This window comes from Oncorhynchus clarkii, unplaced genomic scaffold (genome assembly GCF_045791955.1).
Source record: "Oncorhynchus clarkii lewisi isolate Uvic-CL-2024 unplaced genomic scaffold, UVic_Ocla_1.0 unplaced_contig_13468_pilon_pilon, whole genome shotgun sequence".
Taxonomy (NCBI): Eukaryota; Metazoa; Chordata; class Actinopteri; order Salmoniformes; family Salmonidae; genus Oncorhynchus; species Oncorhynchus clarkii.
The window spans coordinates 582,501-602,500 of NW_027257940.1; the positions used below are offsets into that span (position 1 = coordinate 582,501).

At 48.2% G+C, this 20,000-nt stretch overlaps 1 protein-coding gene across 2 annotated transcripts in view; it reads right to left on the minus strand.

Annotated features, from left to right (window-relative positions):
• The window catches only part of LOC139394124 (xylosyl- and glucuronyltransferase LARGE1), a 153,088-nt gene that overhangs the window by 112,972 nt on the left and 20,116 nt on the right, over positions 1-20,000 (minus strand). The gene's annotated exons all lie outside the window — the stretch shown is intronic.

Below are 20,000 nucleotides of genomic sequence, written 5' to 3' on the forward strand. Positions count from 1 at the left end.
GGAGAGGAGAGAGGACAGGAGATGAGAGAGGACAGGAGGGGAGTGAGAAGAGGAGGGGAGAGAGGGGAAGAGAGAGGACAGGAGACGAGAGAGGAAAGGAGAGGAGAGATAAGAGAGGAGGGGGAGAGAGGTGGGGACGGGGAGAGAGGAGGGGAGAAAGAGGAATGGAGGGGGAGAGAGGGGAAGAGGGGAGAGAGGAATGGAGGGGGAGAGGAGGGGAGAGACAGGACAGGTTAGATCATAACAGGGGGGTATAAAAATGATTTTCAAGGATGATTGTTTTGCCCCAAAGATCAGAATTCATATGAGGTAAAGGCATACATAATTATAGTGAATATTTCAAATGGAACTTTTCCACTGAAGCTACTTCCGAGAAGATCCCGTTAAAGTCTCTAGACCCTGTTAAAGTCTCTAGATCCCGTTAAAGTCTCTAGATCCCGTTAAAGTCTCTAGATCCTGTTAGAGTCTCTATCTCTAGATCCTGTTAAAGTCTCTAGATCCTGTTAAAGTCTCTAGATCCTGTTAAAGTCTCTAGACCCTGTTAAAGTCTCTAGATCCTGTTAAAGTCTATCTCTAGATACTGTTAGTCTCTAGATACCGTTAAAGTCTCTAGATCCTGTTAAAGTCTCTAGACCCTGTTAAAGTCTCTAGACCCTGTTAAAGTCTCTAGACCCTGTTAAAGTCTCTAGATCCTGTTAAAGTCTCTAGATCCTGTTAAAGTCTCTAGATCCTGTTAAAGTCTCTAGATCCTGTTAAAGTCTCTAGACCCTGTTAAAGTCTCTAGATCCTGTTAAAGTCTATCTCTAGATACTGTTAGTCTCTAGATACCGTTAAAGTCTCTAGATCCTGTTAAAGTCTCTAGACCCTGTTAAAGTCTCTAGACCCTGTTAAAGTCTCTAGATCCTGTTAAAGTCTCTAGATTAGTCCAAGTTGTGTCCCGAATTCCTGTCAGACCAAAATATGAATCACAAATTCAGGGGGAAAAAGTTCAGCAGTTTAAATGAATTAGACTCACAGATGTGTTTGTTCTCTTTCTCCCAGATATCACACACACACACACACACACACACACACACACACACACACACACACACACACACACACACCACACACACACACACACCACCTACACACACCACACACACACACACACACACACACACACACACACACACACACACGCCCATATCTGGTAGAGATGACCCCCTCCACTTTAGCCGCTATATTTCAGTCGATTCTCTCTGTAACGTAGAGCCAAAGCCTCTATTTATGATACAATAAATCCTCTTTCCATTACAAAACACATTTGTCCGATTAGCACCATGACCCCAGTCAATGTTTAATCTCCACCAGGGTTTAGTTGGATCGGTCTGTAGAACGACGAGGCTGTAGAACGACGAGGCTGTAGAACGACGAGGCTGTAGAACGACGAGGCTGTAGAACGACGAGGCTGTAGAACGACCGGGCTGTAGAACGACCGGGCTGTAGAACAACGGGGCTGTAGAACGACCGGGCTGTAGAACGACCGGGCTGTAGAACGACGGGGCTGTAGAACGACCGGGCTGTAGAACGACGGGGCTGTAGAACGACCAGACTGTAGAACGGCGAGGCTGTAGAACGACCAGACTGTAGAACGACCAGAATGTAGAACGACCGGGCTGTAGAACGACCGGGCTGTAGAACGACCGGGCTGTAGAACGTCCGGGCTGTAGAACGACCGGGCTGCAGAACGACCGGGCTGCAGAACGACCGGGCTGCAGAACGACCGGGCTGCAGAACGACCGGGCTGCAGAACGACCGGGCTGCAGAACGACCGGGCTGCAGAACGACCGGGCTGCAGAACGACGAGGCTGCAGAACGACGAGGCTGTAGAACGACGAGGCTGTAGAACGACGAGGCTGTAGAACGACGGGGCTGCAGTACAAACCCCAATCCCTCCTGTCCGTCAGGTAGAAGAGACAGAAGTTGGCTAATTCACACACACACAAATTATCAGAGTATCAGCCAGAACAACGAGGGAGAAGAATGATGTTGAGGTCTTCATTAGAATGATGTTGAGGTCTTCATTAGAATGATGTTGAGGTCTTCATGTCCATCAGTGTGTAGAATGATGTTGAGGTCTTCATTAGAATGATGTTGAGGTCTTCCATTAGAATGATGTTGAGGTCTTCATTAGAATGATGTTGAGGTCTTCATTAGAATGATGTTGAGGTCTTCATGTCCATCAGTGTGGAGAATGATGTTGAGGTCTTCATTAGAATGATGTTGAGGTCTTCATTAGAATGATGTTGAGGTCTTCATTAGAATGATGTTGAGGTCTTCATTAGAATGATGTTGAGGTCTTCATGTCCATCAGTGTGGAGAATGATGTTGAGGTCTTCATTAGAATGATGTTGAGGTCTTCATTAGAATGATGTTGAGGTCTTCATGTCCATCAGTGTGTAGAATGATGTTGAGGTCTTCATTAGAATGATGTTGAGGTCTTCATTAGAATGATGTTGAGGTCTTCATGTCCATCAGTGTGTAGAATGATGTTGAGGTCTTCATTAGAATGATGTTGAGGTCTTCATGTCCATCAGGTCTTCATGTCCATCAGTGTGTAGAATGATGTTGAGGTCTTCATGTCCATCAGGTCTTCATGTCCATCAGTGTGGAGAATGATGTTGAGGTCTTCATTAGAATGATGTTGAGGTCTTCATTAGAATGATGTTGAGGTCTTCATGTCCATCAGTGTGTAGAATGATGTTGAGGTCTTCATTGGAATGATGTTGAGGTCTTCATTAGAATGATGTTGAGGTCTTCATGTCCATCAGTGTGTAGAATGATGTTGAGGTCTTCATTAGAATGATGTTGAGGTCTTCATTAGAATGATGTTGAGGTCTTCATTAGAATGATGTTGAGGTCTTCATTAGAATGATGTTGAGGTCTTCATGTCCATCAGTGTGTAGAATGATGTTGAGGTCTTCATGTCTATCAGTGTGAAGAATGATGTTGAGGTCTTCATTAGAATGATGTTGAGGTCTTCATTAGAATGATGTTGAGGTCTTCATTAGAATGATGTTGAGGTCTTCATGTCCATCAGTGTGGAGAATGATGTTGAGGTCTTCATTAGAATGATGTTGAGGTCTTCATGTCCATCAGTGTGAATAATGATGTTGAGGTCTTCATGTCCATCAGTGTGAATAATGATGTTGAGGTCTTCATGTCCATCAGTGTGTAGAAGGCGTATTGAAATGGGCTTTATGCTCCAGGCCACAGAGACAGTGACTGTGTGTCAGTCTGACAGAGTACAACATGGCTGTCATAGATTTGATTTGGGCAGTCCGCAGGCAGTCCGCAGGCAGTCCACAGGGAGTCCGGAGGCAGTCCGCAGGCAGTCCAGAGGCAGTCCGCAGGCAGTCCGCAGGCAGTCCGGAGGCAGTCCGCAGGCAGTCCGGAGGCAGTCCGCAGGCAGTCCGCAGGCAGTCCGGAGGCAGTCCGGAGGCAGTCCGGAGGCAGTCCGGAGGCAGTCTGGAGGCAGTCCGGAGGCAGTCCACTTTTAACCATTTACTTGGACTCCTCACATCTTAATCTTTGTTAAGAAAAAGACGTTGGGTCCTAGATTTATTAAATATTAAATGAATCCTATACATTGAAAATGGCCATTTTAGGTGCAATAAATTAGCTACATTTCTCAGAGTTAAAATAAACTTTAAAACAATATAATGTTTCAGGAAAGCTAATATATGTTTCTAACAAAATGATTTCAGAACAATCTGAGATGGGGGGGGGGGGGGGGGGGGGGTGTTACATCCTCTTGTGCTTTCTGAGGTGGAACGACTCGAGGGAAGCGTGTCATTCTAGTCATTTCACTGGGAAAAACCTCGTCATGAATATTCATATACACGTTCAAGTTTGAGAAAGCCAAACGCTGTTTGTCATATGGAGTTGAAGTGGGAAGTTTACATACACCTTAGCCAAATAAATTTAAACTGTTTGTCACTAATCCTGACATTTAATCCTAGTAAAAATTCCCTGTTTTAGGTCAGTTAGGATCAACACTTTATTTTAAGAATGTGAAATGTCAGAATAATAGTAGAGAGAATTATTTATTTCAGCTTTTATTTCTTTCATCACATTCCCAGTGGGTCAGAAGTTTACATACACTCAATAAGTATTTGGTAGCTTTGCCTTTAAATTGTATAACTTGGGTCAAATGTTTCAGGTAGCCTTCTACAAGCTTCCCACAATAAGTTGGGTGAATTTTGGCCCATTCCTCCTGACAGCGCTGGTGTAACTGAGTCAGGTTTGTAGGCCTCTACGCATTTATATAGGATTGAGGTCAGGGCTTTGTGATGGCCACTCCAATACCTTGATTTGTTGTCCTTAAGCCATTTTGCGACCAAGCTTTAACTTCCTGACTGATGTCTTGAGATGTTGCTTCAATATATCCAAATCATTTCCCTGCCTCATGATGCCATCTATTTTGGGAAGTGCACCAGTCCCTCCTGCAGCAAAGCACCCCCACAACATGATGCTGCTACCCCCGTGCTTCACGGTTGGGATGGTGTTCTTCGGCTTGCAAGCCTCCCCCTTTTCCTCCAAACATAACGATGGTCATTATGGCCAAACAGTTCTATTTTTGTTTCATCAGACCAGAGGACATTTCTCCAAAAAGTATCATCTTTGTCCCCATGTGCAGTTGCAAACCGTAGTCTGGCTTTCTTATGGCTGTTTTGGAGCAGTGGCTTCTTCCTTGCTGAGCGGCCTTTTAGGTTATGTTGATATAGGACTAGTTTTACTGTGGATATAGATACTTTTATACCTGTTTCCTCCAGCATCTTCACAAGGTCCTTTGCTGTTGTTCTGGGATTGAGTTGCACTTTTCGCAGTACATTCATCTCTAGGAGACAGAACGCGTCTCCTTCCTGAGCGGTATGACGGCTGCATGGTCCCATGGTGTTTATACTTGCGTACTATTGTTTGTTGTCTTGACAGATTTCTTTTGATTTTCCCATGATGTCAAGCAAAGAGGCACTGAGTTTGAAGGTAGGCCTTGAAATACATCCACAGGTACACCTCCAATTGACTGATATTATGTCAATTAGCCTATCAGAAGTTTCTAAAGCCATGACATCATTGTCGGGAATGTGTATATAAATGTGTATGTAAACTTCTGACCCACTGGAATTGTGATACAGTGTGAATGTGAATATGTGAAATAATCTGTAAACAATTGTTGGTAAAATGACTTGTGTCCTGCACAAAGTAGGACACAACTTACCGACTTGCCAAAACTATAGTTTGTTAACAAGAAATTTGTGGAGTGGTTGAAAAATGAGTTTTAATGACTCCAACCTAAGTGTATGTAAACTTCAGACTTCAACTGTAGGTTTAGGGTACGGTAGGAAGCCTAAATATTGTCTGTTCTGTTGAGCATAACATTAGTTTTGTGGAGGTGACCTTTGCACCCAGCTGTGTCTGGGAAACATGACAGGGAGGAGGGAGAGTGGTTGGATCACACCCAGTCCCACAGCTGGACCAGAGGGACTTCCTGGCCCCTGTGGGTCCCCAATCTGTTTATCCCTGTCTCTCTCACAGGTAACATCCCTAGCTGTCTCTGTCTCTAGCTGTCTCTGCCCCTAGCTGTCTCTCTCACAGCTAACATCCCTAGCTGTCTCTGTCCCTAGCCGTCTCTCTCCCTAGCTGTCTCTCTCACAGCTAACATCCCTAGCCGTCTCTCTCCCTAGCCGTCTCTCTCCCTAGCCGTCTCTCTCCCTAGCCGTCTCTCTCCCTAGCCGTCTCTCTCCCTAGCCGTCTCTCTCACTAGCCGTCTCTCTCACTAGCCGTCTCTCTCCCTAGCCGTCTGTCTGTCTGTCTCTCCCTAGCCATCTATTTGTCTGTCTCTCTCCCTAGCCGTCTCTCTCCCTAGCCGTCTCTCTCCCTAGCCGTCTCTCTCCCTAGCCGTCTCTCTCCCTAGCCGTCTCTCTCCCTAGCCGTCTCTCTCCCTAGCCGTCTCTCTCACTAGCTGTCTGTCTGTCTGTCTCTCCCTAGCTGGCTGTCTGTCTCTCCCTAGCTGGCTGTCTGTCTGTCTCTCCCCCTGGCTGTCTGTCTGTCTCTCCCCCTGGCTGTCTGTCTGTCTCTCCCCCTGGCTGTCTGTCTGTCTCTCCCCCTGGCTGTCTGTCTGTCTCTCCCCCTGGCTGTCTGTCTGTCTCTCCCCCTGGCTGTCTGGCTGTCTCTCCCCCTGGCTGTCTCGCCCCCTGTCTGTCTGTCTGTCCCTAGCTGTCTGTCTGTCTGTCCCTAGCTGTCTGTCTGTCTGTGTCTCTCCCTCTAGCTGGCTGTCTGAACACTAGATTACATTAATGTGTATTAGACAGAGAGAAACACTAGATTACATTCATGTGTATTAGACCAGCTGGTTGGGATACATCCTGTGTCCAGGGCAGTGAGCGATAAGCCCCTCCAGCTGGTTGGGATACAACCCGTGTCCAGGGCAGTGAGAGATAAGCCCCTCCAGCTGGTTGGGATACACCCCGTGTCGAGGGCAGTACTAGTTGGGATACACCCCGTGTCCAGGGCAGTACTGGTTGGGATACACCCCGTGTCCAGGGCAGTACTGGTTGGGATACACCCCGTGTCCAGGGCAGTGAGAGATAAGCCCCACCAGCTGGTTGGGATACACCCCGTGTCCAGGGCAGTGAGAGATAAGCCCCTCCAGCTGGTTGGGATACACCCCGTGTCCAGGGCAGTGAGAGATAAGCCCCTCCAGCTGGTTGGGATACACCCCGTGTACAGGGAAGTGAGAGATAAGCCCCTCCAGCTGGTTGGGATACACCCCGTGTCCAGGGCAGTGAGAGATAAGCCCCTCCAGCTGGTTGGGATACACCCCGTGTCCAGAGCAGTGAGAGATAAGCCCCTCCAGCTGGTTGGGATACATCCTGTGTCCAGGGCAGTGAGAGATAAGCCCCTCCAGCTGGTTGGGATACCCCCGTGTCCAGGGCAGTGAGAGATAAGCCCCTCCAGCTGGTTGGGATACACCCCGTGTCCAGGGCAGTGAGAGATAAGCCCCTCCAGCTGGTTGGGATACACCCCGTGTCCAGGGCAGTGAGAGATAAGCCCCTCCAGCTGGTTGGGATACACCCCGTGTCCAGGGCAGTGAGAGATAAGCCCCTCCAGCTGGTTGGGATACACCCCGTGTCCAGGGCAGTGAGAGATAAGCCCCTCCAGCTGGTTGGGATACACCCCGTGTCCAGGGCAGTGAGAGATAAGCCCCTCCAGCTGGTTGGGATACACCCCGTGTCCAGGGCAGTGAGAGATAAGCCCCTCCAGCTGGTTGGGATACACCCCGTGTCCAGGGCAGTGAGAGATAAGCTCCTCCAGCTGGTTGGGATACACCCCGTGTCCAGGGCAGTGAGAGATAAGCCCCTCCAGCTGGTTGGGATACACCCCGTGTCCAGGGCAGTGAGAGATAAGCCCCTCCAGCTGGTGGGGATACACCCCGTGTCCAGGGCAGTACTGGTTGGGATACACCCTATGTCCAGGGCAGTGAGAGATAAGCCCCTCCAGCTGGTTGGGATACACCCCGTGTCCAGGGCAGTGAGAGATAAGCCCCTCCAGCTGGTTGGGATACCCCCGTGTCCAGGGCAGTGAGAGATAAGCCCCTCCAGCTGGTTGGGATACACCCCGTGTCCAGGGCAGTGAGCGATAAGCCCCTCCAGCTGGTTGGGATACACCCCGTGCCCAGGGCAGTGAGAGATAAGCCCCTCCAGCTGGTTGGCATACACCCCGTGCCCAGAGCAGGGCTTTATGGAACAGACGGACACACTGGTCTCGGCAGGGGGATTGAAACGTAAAATAAACAACAGACGAGAATTAATTCTCTCTGAACAACAAAAACTATCAATCTGAACGCAGGAGGAGAGCAGAACAGGAAGTCTGTACATTCATCACAGGAGACAGTGGGTTGTGTTCCAAATGGCATCACATTCCCTTTATAGTGCACTACTTTAGACCAGAGCCCTATTTCATATATATAGTGCACTACTTTAGACCAGAGCCCTATTCCATATATATAGTGCACTACTATAGACCAGGGCACATGCACCCTATTCCCTATATAGTGCACGACTTTAGACCAGGGCCCTATTCCCTACATAGTATACTACTTTAGACCAGAGCCCTATTCCCTATATAGTGCACTACTATAGACCAGAGCCCAGCGGGACTTCTGACTCAGAAGTAGTGCACTATATAGGGAATAGGGCTCTGGTCTAAAGTAGTGCACTAAGTAGGGAATAGGGCTCTGGTCTAAAGTAGTGCACTATGTAGGGAATAGGGCTCTGGTCTAAAGTAGTGCACTATATATAGGGAATAGGGCTCTGGTCTAAAGTAGCACACTATATAGGGAATAGGGTGCATGTGCCCTGGTCTATAGTAGTGCACTATATAGGGAATAGGGTTCTGGTCTAAATAGTGCACTATATAGGAAATAGGGCTCTGGTCTAAAGTAGTGCAATATATAGGGAATAGGGCTCTGGTCTAAAGTAGTGCACTATAGAGGGAATAGGGCCCTGGTCTAAAGTAGTGCACTATATAGGGAATAGAGCTCTGGTCTATAGTAGTACCACTATATAGGGAATAGGGCCCTGGTCTATAGTAGTGCACTATATAGAGAATAGGGCTCTGGTCTAAAGTAGTGCACTATATAGGGAATAGGGCTCTGGTCTAAAGTAGTGCATTATATAGGGAATAGGGCTTTGGTCTAAAGTAGTGCACTATGTAGGGAATAGGGCTCTGGTCTAAAGTAGTGCACTATGTAGGGAATAGGGCTCTGGTCTAAAGTAGTGCACTATATAGGGAATAGGGCTCTGGTCTAAAGTAGTGTACTATATAGGGAATAGGGCTCTGGTCTAAAGTAGTGCACTATATAGAGAATAGGGCTCTGGTCTAAAGTAGTGCACTATATAGGGAATAGGGCTCTGGTCTATAGTAGTGCACTATATAGGGAATAGGGCTCTGGTCTATAGTAGTGCACTATATAGGGAATAGGGTGCCATTTGGGACGCATCCTGTAAAATAATCATAAAAGAAAGGATGCCAGGAAGAGAGATGGATGAACGGAAAACTATGAAAATGTTTGCCCTCACTACTGTAAGCCACTCTGAATAAAGTCGTCTGCTAAATGATGAATCTATACGGAACCAAAACATAATCGCAACATGAAAAGTGTTGGTCCCCTTTTCATAGGCTGAAATAAATTATCCCAGAAAATGTTCCCAGAACGCACAAAAAGCTGATTTCTGTCTGTAATAAAGCCATTTTTGTGGGGGAGATACCTCATTCTGATTGGCCTATGCCTTCTCAGGCCCACCTATTGCTGTACCCCGACCCAGTCATGTGACATCCATAGATGAGGTCATAATGAATTTATTACTGTGGACTGATTTCCTTCTATAAACTGTTACTCAGGAACATCTAAATGAACAACGTGTTGTCCCTCCTCTCAGTAATATCTAAATGAACAACGTGTTGTCCCTCCTCTCAGTAACAACGTGTTGTCCCTCCTCTCAGTAACAACGTGTTGTCCCTCCTCTCAGGAACATCTAAATGAACAACGTGTTGTCCCTCCTCTCAGGATCATCTAAATGAACAATGTGTTGTCCCTCTTCTCAGTAACAACGTGTTGTCCCTCCACTCAGTAACATCTAAATGAACAACGTGTTGTCCCTCCTCTCAGTAACAACGTGTTGTCCCTCCTCTCAGTAACATCTAAATGAACAACGTGTTGTCCCTCCTCTCAGTAACATCTAAATGAACAACGTGTTGTTCCTCCTCTCAGGAACAACGTGTTGTCCCTCCTCTCAGTAACAATGTGTTGTCCCTCCTCTCAGTAACATCTAAATGAACAACGTGTTGTCCCTCCTCTCAGTGACAACGTGTTGTCCCTCCTCTCTGTGACATCTAAATGAACAACGTGTTGTCCCTCCTCTCAGTAACATCTAAATGAACAATGTGTTGTCCCTCCTCTCAGTAACATCTAAATGAACAACGTGTTGTCCCTCCTCTCAGTAACAATGTGTTGTCCCTCCTCTCAGTAACATCTAAATGAACAACGTGTTGTCCCTCCTCTCAGTAACATCTAAATGAACAACGTGTTGTCCCTCCTCTCAGGAACAACGTGTTGTCCCTCCTCTCAGTAACAACGTGTTGTCCCTCCTCTCAGGAACATCTAAATGAACAACGTGTTATCCCTCCTCTCAGTAACATCTAAATGAACAACGTGTTGTCCCTCCTCTCAGGAACAACGTGTTGTCCCTCCTCTCAGGAACAACGTGTTGTCCCTCCTCTCAGTAACATCTAAATGAACAATGTGTTGTCCCTCCTCTCAGTAACAATGTGTTGTCCCTCCTCTCAGTAACAATGTGTTGTCCCTCCTCTCAGTAACAACGTGTTGTCCCTCCTCTCAGTAACATCTAAATGAACAACGTGTTGTCCCTCCTCTCAGGATCATCTAAATGAACAATGTGTTGTCCCTCCTCTCAGTAACAACGTGTTGTCCCTCCTCTCAGTAACATCTAAATGAACAACGTGTTGTCCCTCTCAGTAACATCTAAATGAACAACGTGTTGTCCCTCCTCTCAGGAACAACGTGTTGTCCCTCCTCTCAGTAACAACGTGTTGTGCCTCCTCTCAGTAATATCTAAATGAACAACGTGTTGTCCCTCCTCTCAGTGACAACGTGTTGTCCCTCCTCTCTGTAACATCTAAATGAACAACGTATTGTCCCTCCTCTCAGTGACAACGTGTTGTCCCTCCTCTCAGTAAGATCTAAATGAACAACGTGTTGTCCCTCCTCTCAGTAACATCTAAATGAACAACGTGTTGTCCCTCCTCTCAGTAACATCTAAATGAACAACGTGTTGTCCCTCCTCTCAGTAACAACGTGTTGTCCCTCCTCTCAGTAACAACGTGTTGTCCCTCCTCTCAGTAACAACGTGTTGTCCCTCCTCTCAGTAACAACGTGTTGTCCCTCCTCTCAGTAACAACGTGTTGTCCCTCCTCTCAGTAACAACGTGTTGTCCCTCCTCTCAGTAACAACGTGTTGTCCCTCCTCTCAGTAACAACGTGTTGTCCCTCCTCTCAGTAACATCTAAATGAACAGCGTGTTGTCCCTCCTCTCAGTAACATCTAAATGAACAACGCGTTGTCCCTCCTCTCAGTAACATCTAAATGAACAACGCGTTTTCCCTCCTCTCAGTAACATCTAAATGAACAATGTGTTGTCCCTCCTCTCAGTAACAACGTGTTGTCCCTCCTCTCAGTAACATCTAAATGAACAACGTGTTGTCCCTCCTCTCAGGAACATCTAAATGAACAACGTGTTGTTCCTCCACTCAGTAACATCTAAATGAACAACGTGTTGACCCTCCTCTCAGTAACAACGTGTTGTCCCTCCTCTCAGTAACATCTAAATGAACAACGTGTTGTCCCTCCTCTCAGTAACAACGTGTTGTCCCTCCTCTCAGTAACATCTAAATGAACAATGTGTTGTCCCTCCTCTCAGTAACAATGTGTTGTCCCTCCTCTCAGTAACAATGTGTTGTCCCTCCTCTCAGTAACAACGTGTTGTCCCTCCTCTCAGTAACATCTAAATGAACAACGTGTTGTCCCTCCTCTCAGGATCATCTAAATGAACAATGTGTTGTCCCTCCTCTCAGTAACAACGTGTTGTCCCTCCTCTCAGTAACATCTAAATGAACAACGTGTTGTCCCTCCTCTCAGTAACATCTAAATGAACAACGTGTTGTCCCTCCTCTCAGGAACAACGTGTTGTCCCTCCTCTCAGTAACAACGTGTTGTCCCTCCTCTCAGTAATATCTAAATGAACAACGTGTTGTCCCTCCTCTCAGTGACAACGTGTTGTCCCTCCTCTCTGTAACATCTAAATGAACAACGTATTGTCCCTCCTCTCAGTGACAACGTGTTGTCCCTCCTCTCAGTAAGATCTAAATGAACAACGTGTTGTCCCTCCTCTCAGTAACATCTAAATGAACAACGTGTTGTCCCTCCTCTCAGTAACAACGTGTTGTCCCTCCTCTCAGTAACAACGTGTTGTCCCTCCTCTCAGTAACAACGTGTTGTCCCTCCTCTCAGTAACAACGTGTTGTCCCTCCTCTCAGTAACAACGTGTTGTCCCTCCTCTCAGTAACAACGTGTTGTCCCTCCTCTCAGTAACAACGTGTTGTCCCTCCTCTCAGTAACAACGTGTTGTCCCTCCTCTCAGTAACATCTAAATGAACAGCGTGTTGTCCCTCCTCTCAGTAACATCTAAATGAACAACGCGTTGTCCCTCCTCTCAGTAACATCTAAATGAACAACGCGTTGTCCCTCCTCTCAGTAACATCTAAATGAACAACGTGTTGACCCTCCTCTCAGTAACAACGTGTTGTCCCTCCTCTCAGTAAAATCTAAATGAACAACGCGTTGTCCCTCCTCTCAGTAACATCTAAATGAACAATGTGTTGTCCCTCCTCTCAGTAACAACGTGTTGTCCCTCCTCTCAGTAACATCTAAATGAACAACGTGTTGTCCCTCCTCTCAGGAACATCTAAATGAACAACGTGTTGTTCCTCCACTCAGTAACATCTAAATGAACAACGTGTTGACCCTCCTCTCAGTAACAACGTGTTGTCCCTCCTCTCAGTAACATCTAAATGAACAACGTGTTGTCCCTCCTCTCAGGAACATCTAAATGAACAACGTGTTGTCCCTCCTCTCAGGAACATCTAAATGAACAACGTGTTGTCCCTCCTCTCAGGAACAACGTGTTGTCCCTCCTCTCAGTAACATCTAAATGAACAATGTGTTGTCCCTCCTCTCAGGAACAACGTGTTGTCCCTCCTCTCAGGAACAACGTGTTGTCCCTCCTCTCAGTAACATCTAAATGAACAATGTGTTGTCCCTCCTCTCAGGAACAACGTGTTGTCCCTCCTCTCAGTAACATCTAAATGAACAACGTGTTGTCCCTCCTCTCAGGAACAACGTGTTGTCCCTCCTCTCAGTAACAACGTGTTGTCCATCCTCTCAGTAACAACGTGTTGTCCATCCTCTCAGTAACAACGTGTTGTCCCTCCTCTCAGTAACATCTAAATGAACAACGTGTTGTCCCTCCTCTCAGGAGCAACGTGTTGTCCCTCCTCTCAGTAACATCTAAATGAACAACGTGTTGTCCCTACTCTCAGGATCATCTAAATAAACAACGTGTTGTCCCTCCTCTCAGTAACATCTAAATGAACAACGTGTTGTCCCTCCTCTCAGTAACAACGTGTTGTCCCTCCTCTCAGGAACATCTAAATGAACAACGTGTTGTCCCTCCTCTCAGTAACATCTAAATGAACAACGTGTTGTCCCTCCTCTCAGGAACAACGTGTTGTCCCTCCTCTCAGTAACATCTAAATGAACAACGTGTTGTCCCTCCTCTCAGTAACATCTAAATGAAGAACGTGTTGTCCCTCCTCTCAGGAACAACGTGTTGACCCTCCTCTCAGTAACAACGTGTTGTCCCTCCTCTCAGTAATATCTAAATGAACAACGTGTTGTCCCTCCTCTCAGTAACAATGTGTTGTCCCTCCTCTCAGTAACAACGTGTTGTCCCTCCTCTCTGTAACATCTAAATGAACAACGTGTTGTCCCTCCTCTCAGTGACAACGTGTTGTCCCTCCTCTCAGTAGCATCTAAATGAACAACGTGTTGTCCCTCCTCTCAGTAACATCTAAATGAACAACGTGTTGTCCCTCCTCTCAGTAACAACGTGTTGTCCCTCCTCTCAGTAACATCTAAATGAACAACGTGTTGTCCCTCCTCTTAGTAACAGCTAAATGAACAACGTGTTGTCCCTCCTCTCAGTAACAACGTGTTGTCCCTCCTCTCAGTAACATCTAAATGAACAACGTGTTGACCCTCCTCTCAGTAACAACGTGTTGTCCCTCCTCTCAGGAACATCTAAATGAACAACGTGTTGACCCTCCTCTCAGTAACAACGTGTTGTCCCTCCTCTCAGGAACATCTAAATGAACAACGTGTTGTCCCTCCTCTCAGGAACAACGTGTTGTCCCTCCTCTCAGTAACATCTAAATGAACAATGTGTTGTCCCTCCTCTCAGTAATTACGGGTTGTCCCTCCTCTCAGTAACATCTAAATGAACAACGTGTTGTCCCTCCTCTCAGTAACATCTAAATGAACAACGTGTTGTCCCTCCTCTCAGTAACAACGTGTTGTCCCTCCTCTCAGTAACAACGTGTTGTCCCTCCTCTCAGTAACATCTAAATGAACAACGTGTTGTCCCTCCTCTCAGTAACATCTAAATGAACAACGTGTTGTCCCTCCTCTCAGTAACATCTAAATGAACAACGTGTTGTCCCTCCTCTCAGTAACATCTAAATGAACAATGTGTTGTCCCTCCTCTCAGTAACAACGTGTTGTCCCTCCTCTCAGTAACATCTAAATGAACAACGTGTTGTCCCTCCTCTCAGGAACATCTAAATGAACAACGTGTTGTCCCTCCTCTCAGTAACAACGTGTTGTCCCTCCTCTCAGTAACATCTAAATGAACAACGTGTTGTCCCTCCTCTCAGTAACATCTAAATGAACAACGTGTTGTCCCTCCTCTCAGTAACAACGTGTTGTCCCTCCTCTCAGTAACAACGTGTTGTCCCTCCTCTCAGTAACAACGTGTTGTCCCTCCTCTCAGTAACATCTAAATGAACAACGTGTTGTCCCTCCTCTCAGTAACATCTAAATGAACAACGTGTTGTCCCTCTTCTCAGGAACATCTAAATGAACAACGTGTTGTCCCTCCTCTCAGTAACATCTAAATGAACAACGTGTTGTCCTTCCTCTCAGTAACAACGTGTTGTCCCTCCTCTCAGTAACAACGTGTTGTCCCTCCTCTCAGTAACATCTAAATGAACAACGTGTTGTCCCTCCTCTCAGTAACATCTAAATGAACAACGTGTTGTCCCTCCTCTCAGTAACATCTAAATGAACAACGTGTTGTCCCTCCTCTCAGGAACAACGTGTTGTCCCTCCTCTCAGTAACATCTAAATGAACAACGTGTTGTCCCTCCTCTCAGGAACATCGAAATGAACAACGTGTTGTCCCTCCTCTCAGTAACATCTAAATGAACAACGTGTTGTCCCTCCTCTCAGTAGCTGCTTTGTCTGCACTATAGAGTAGACAGACAGACAGGCCTGGCTCAGGTTGGAGATCTGCCTGCAGAATGAAATCCCCCCCCCCCCTTTAAAGCCCTCCCTTGCCTCACTCCCTCCCTCCAAGCCTCCCTCCCCCTCTCTCCCTTAAAGCCTTCCCCCCCCTCCCCCCCTCCGGCACCATATGGTCCCATTAACATACTAAGGTGATTAGCTGAGTGGGCGTCTTCTGTCACAAGGGCACACAGAAGAGACAGAGGTAAGGAGGAAACAGGATTATTTTGGAGAGTAAATAATTTTGGCTGCTCAAAGAATACATCAACAAGGCATTCTGGGAACAGAGCTAACACAGTGAACCCCCTAGGATTCAGCTCACCTGGGTCTAGGCCTCTGCTCACCTGGGTCTAGGCCTCTGCTCACCTGGGTCTAGGCCTCTGCTCACCTGGGTCTAGGCCTCTGCTCACCTGGGTCTAGGCCTCTGCTCACCTGGGTCTAGGCCTCTGCTCACCTGGGTCTAGGCCTCTGCTCACCTGGGTCTAGGCCTCTGCTCACCTGGGTCTAGGCCTCTGCTCACCTGGGTCTAGGCCTCTGCTCACCTGGGTCTAGGCCTCTGCTCACCTGGGTCTAGGCCTCTGCTCACCTGGGTCTAGGCCTCAGCTCACCTGGGTCTAGGCCTCAGCTCAACAGCTTAACAGACGTATAGTGAAGATTCTGCTTCAAACCCAAATGGTCACAACACTTTTTCTATATTCCACAAATGTCAATACTTCTGAGAGAAAGCGAGAGCGAGGGAGAGAAAGCGAGAGCGAGGGAGAGAAAGCGAGAGCGAGGGAGAGAAAGCGAGAGCGAGGGAGAGAAAGCGAGAGCGAGGGAGAGAAAGCGAGAGCGAGGGAGAGAAAGCGAGAACTAGGGAGAGAAAGCGAGAACGAGGGAGAGAAAGCGAGAACGAGGGAGAGAAAGCGAGGGACAGAAAGCGAGAGCGAGGGCGAGAAAGCGAGGGCGAGAAAGCGAGAGCGAGAAAGCGAGAGCGAGGGAGAGAAAGCGAGAGCGAGGGAGAGAAAGCGAGAGCGAGGGAGAGAGAGCGAGGGAGAGAAAGCGAGAGCGAGGGAGAGAGAGAAAGCGAGAGCGAGGGAGAGAAAGCGAGAGCGAGGGAGAGAAAGCGAGGGAGAGAAAGCGAGAGCGAGGGAGAGAAAGCGAGAGCGAGAGAGCGAGGGAGAGAAAGCGAGAGCGAGGGAGAGAGAGCGAGGGAGAGAGAGCGAGAGCGAGGGAGAGAAAGCGAGAGGGAGGGAGAGAAAGCGAGAGCGAGGGAGAGAGCGAGGGAGAGAAAGCGAGGGAGAGAAAGCGAGAGGGAGGGAGGGAAAGCGAGAGCGAGGGAGAGAAAGCGAGAGCGAGAAAGCGAGAGGGAGGGAGAGAAAGCGAGAGGGAGGGAGAGAAAGCGAGAGGGAGGGAGAGAAAGCGAGAGCGAGGGAGAGAAAGCGAGAGCGAGGGAGAGAAAGCGAGAGCGGGGGAGAGAAAGCGAGAGCGGGGGAGAGAAAGCGAGAGGGAGGGAGAGAAAGCGAGAGCGAGGGAGAGAAAGCGAGAGCGAGGGAGAGAAAGCGAGAGCGAGGGAGAGAAAGCGAGAGCGAGGGAGAGAAAGCGAGAGCGAGGGAGAGAAAGCGAGAGCGAGGGAGAGAAAGCGAGAGCGAGGGAGAGAAAGCGAGAGCGAGGGAGAGAAAGCGAGAGCGAGGGAGAGAAAGCGAGAGAGAGGGAGAGAAAGCGAGAGCGAGGGAGAGAAAGCGAGAGCTAGTGGGGGGGGAGCGAGGGAGAGAAAGCAAGAGAGAGGGAGAGAAAGCTGAAGGGGAAATCTGTCAGTACGAGATAAACAAAAGCGGACACCTGCTCGTCCAACATCTAATTTCAAAATCATGGGTATTCATATGGAGTTGGTCCCCCCTTTTCTGCTCTTCTGGGAAGGCTTTCCACTAGATGTAGGAACATTGCTGCTATAACAGCCTCCACTCTTCTGGGAAGGCTTTCCACTAGATGTAGGAACATTGCTGCTGTAACAGCCTCCACTCTTCTGGGAAGGCTTTCCACTAGATGTTGGAACATTGCTGCGGGGACTTGCTTCCATTCAGCCACAAGAATAGTGGAGGTCGGGCACTGATGTTGGACGATTAGGACTGGCTCACAGTCGGCGTTCAAATTGATCGCAAAGGTGTTTGATGGGGTTGTGGTCAAAGCTCTGTGCAGGTCAGTCAAGTTCTTCCACACCGATCTCGACAAACCGTTTCTGTATGGACTTCGTTTTGTGCACGGAAGCATTGTCATGCTGAAACAGGAAAGGTCCTTCCCCAAACTGTTGCCACAAACATGGAAGCACAGAATCATCTAGAATGCCATTGTATGCTGTAGCGTTAAGATTTCCCTTCACTGGAACCAAGGCGTCCGAACCATGAAAAACAGCCCCAGACCAGTATTCCTCCTCCACCTTTACAGTTGGCACTATGTAATGGGGCAGGCTGCTCAGCCATGGAAACCCCTTTTCATGAAGCTCCCGACGAACAGTTATTGTACCGACGTTTCTTCCAGAGGCAGTTTGGAACTCGGTAGTGAGTGTTGCTTCCAGAGTCAGTTTGGAACTCGGTAGTGAGTGTTGCTTCCAGAGGCAGTTTGGAACTCGGTAGTGAGGGGTAGCAACCGAGGACAGACGTTGCTTCCAGAGGCAGTTTGGAACTCGGTAGTGAGTGTTGCTTCCAGAGGCAGTTTGGAACTTGGTAGAGAGTGTTGCTTCCAGAGGCAGTTTGGAACTCGATAGTGAGTGCTGCAACCGAGGACAGACCATTTTCAGCACTCTGTGGTCCTGTTCTGTGAGCTTGTGTGGCATACCACTTCGCGGCTGTGCCGTTGTTGTTCCTAGACGTTTCCACCTCAAAATAAAAGCACTTACAGTCGACCGGGGCAGCAGTAGCAGGGCATAGCCCTGAGCATAGCCAGTCGACCGGGGCAGCTCTAGCAGGGCATAGCCCTGAGTATAGCCAGTCGACCGGGGCAGCTCTAGCAGGGCATAGCCCTGAGCATAGCCAGTTGACCGGGGCAGCTGTAGCAGGGCATAGCCCTGAGCATAGCCAGTCGACCGGGGCAGCTCTAGCAGGGCATAGCCCTGAGCATAGCCAGTCGACCGGGGCAGCTCTAGCAGGGCATAGCCCTGAGCATAGCCAGTCGACCGGGGCAGCTCTAGCAGGGCATAGCCCTGAGTATAGCCAGTCGACCGGGGCAGCTCTAGCAGGGCATAGCCCTGAGCATAGCCAGTCGACCGGGGCAGCTCTAGCAGGGCATAGCCCTGAGCATAGCCAGTCGACCGGGGCAGCTCTAGCAGGGCATAGCCCTGAGCATAGCCAGTCGACCGGGGCAGCTCTAGCAGGGCATAGCCCTGAGTATAGCCAGTCGACCGGGGCAGCTCTAGCTCTAATATATATATATATTATTTTTTTTTGAGCAGTGTATATATAGTGTATTTTGTTGAGGTTGGGGTCGAACTGCTAACACAAAGACTGGGTTTTCACAAAGAAAGGCATTTCACTGTACGTGACATTAAAACTTAAAAACCCTAAAAAAATAACCGGCATGTGAATTAATGCTCAGCACGACCCGGTAACATCCTGGACAGAGACAACACCAGTCTAACCTTTTATGACAGGATAAATAGGTCCTGGTGAACAGCAATCCAACTGTAAGAAATGATTCCTGAAGTCCTCAGTGACACAGATCATTACTCAGCTCCAGGTGATGTCAACATTTCGTCCCGTCAAAGAGTTTCGGGAAGACGGACTCACCATTCACCATGACAACAGACTGTCAGACTGACTGACTTCATGGCCATTCACCATGACAACAGACTGTCAGACTGACTGACTCAGACGTCATGGCCATTCACCATGACAACAGATTGTCAGACTGACTGACTCAGACGTCATGGCCATTCCCCATTACAACAGACTGTCAGACTGACTGACTCAGACGTCATGGCCATTCACCATGACAACAGACTGTAAGACAGACTCAGACTTCATGGCCATTCACCATGACAACAGACTGTCAGACTGACTGACTCAGACATCATGGCCATTCACCATGACAATAGACTGTCAGACTGACTGACTCAGACGTCATGGCCATTCATCATGACAACAGACTGTAAGACTGACTCAGACGTCATGGCCATTCCCCATGACAACAGACTGTCAGACTGACTGACTGACTTCATGGCCATTCGCCATGACAACAGACTGTCAGACTGACTGACTTCATGGCCATTCACCATGACAACAGACTGTCAGACTGACTGACTCAGACGTCATGGCCATTCACCATGACAACAGACTGTCAGACTGACTGACTTCATGGCCATTCACCATGACTACAGACTGACAACAGACTGTCAGAGAGACTGACTCAGACGGCTCTGCGAAGGCTCTGTGTAGGAAACTAACCTGGTAGCAGGATAGCGAAGACGCTGTGTAGGAAACTAACCTGGTAGCAGGATAGCGAAGACGCTGTGTAGGAAGCTAACCTGGTAGCAGGATAGCGAAGGCTCTGTGTAGGAAACTAACCTGGTAGCAGGATAGCGAAGGCTCTGTGTAGGAAACTAACCTGGTAGCAGGATAGTGGAGCCGCTGCTGAGTCTTGTAATGCCAGTATCTTAGTCTTGTAACTTCCTTGACTTTGAGCAGCAGCAGGGCCACGGCTCAGATCATAACTGCTTTGAAGTGGAAACATGAAAGATGTCGGCCTGCCCTCCCCTTCCTGCCCTCCCCTTCCCTTCCCAACAGGTG